Source organism: Pongo pygmaeus, chromosome 14, assembly GCF_028885625.2.
Source record: "Pongo pygmaeus isolate AG05252 chromosome 14, NHGRI_mPonPyg2-v2.0_pri, whole genome shotgun sequence".
Taxonomy (NCBI): Eukaryota; Metazoa; Chordata; class Mammalia; order Primates; family Hominidae; genus Pongo; species Pongo pygmaeus.
Window position 1 is genome coordinate 93,486,781 of NC_072387.2, and position 1,181 is coordinate 93,487,961.

The 1,181-nt window shown below is 55.1% G+C and overlaps 1 pseudogene; it reads right to left on the bottom strand.

Moving 5' to 3' along the window:
* Nucleotides 1-259: 259 nt before the first annotated feature.
* LOC129011354 (homeobox protein VENTX-like) lies at nt 260-816 on the bottom strand (annotated as a pseudogene).
* Between the last annotated feature and the right edge of the window lie 365 nt (nt 817-1,181).

The following is a 1,181-nucleotide window of genomic DNA, read 5'->3' on the forward strand; positions in this document are numbered from 1 at the left end:
CCTACCCATAACAAGCCCACTTCTGCCTTTGACTGTTCACTGACCCTTCATTTACTTCCTAAACCGACCCTTTTTGGTAACTTTCAGTAAAGAGGTGGCTTTAACAAATATATTCTCCAGAAATCTCCAGAACCTTTGCGTGGGTCAGGGTGAAAGGTGCCGCCAGGATGTAAGCAGAACAGCTGAGTCCTCCTGGTAGGTGCCAGGTGCGATCTACACAGACCGCGTGTGTGGCAGACATGGAGTCAGACGCGCTTCCTCAAAACGCAGCCCCAGTCTCCGGCAGAGCACACAGGCTCCAGGGCCCTGTGGACAGGGCTGGTCCCAGTGTATCCACGCCACTTCATGGGCTTGGGGGGTGGTACGCCAGCGGCTGCCCGCAGCAGGAAGCCCACGCAGAGGCCAGGGGCTCTTGTTCCACTTGGCAGAGACCCCAGAAGGAGCCAGGGGGCATCATCGGAGCCTGGGGCCCCGGCAGGGGAGCCCAAGGGCACAGCAGCTGCAGGCCGTTGGCAAGGCCAGAAGACGGTGAGTGGAAAGCCCGGGCGCGTGGAGAGACCCCGAGAAGGGGCTGTTCAGCTGTGAATCCTGCATTTGCCTTTCGTGTTTCATCCGGCGGTTTTGAAACCAGGTTTTTATCTGGACCTCTGTGAGCTGCAACTCCCTGGCCAGCCACTTCCGCTCCAGAGGGCCCAGATACTGGTGGTGCCGGAAGACGCTCTCCAAGGCGCGAACCTGCTCTGTGGTGAAGGTTGTACAGACAGGGGGCCTCCGGGAGTTTGGCTCCTAATTCAACCCTTCACAGAACAGGGTCATGCAGCCTCTCTGTCCTGGGCCCCCACCCCAGCCCCTTACTGCGGCTGGGGTGGCTCCTCTCTCCTCTCAAGCACTAATCTCAGAAGCAGTTTAGGGAGGGTCAGAATCTTGTAGCCTCCAGCTGCATGACTCCTAAACCATAATTTCTAATCTTGTGGCTAATTTCTTAGTCCTGCAAAGAGAGTCTACTCCTTAGGCAAGAAGGAGGTTTGTTTTGGGAAAGGGCTGTTATCTTTGTTTTAAACTATAAACTAAGTTCCTCTCAAAGTTAGTTCAGCCTATGCCCAGGAATGAACAAGGACAGGTTGGAGGTTAGAAGCAAGATGGAGCTGGTTAGGTTAGATCTCTTTCACTGTCTCGGTCAT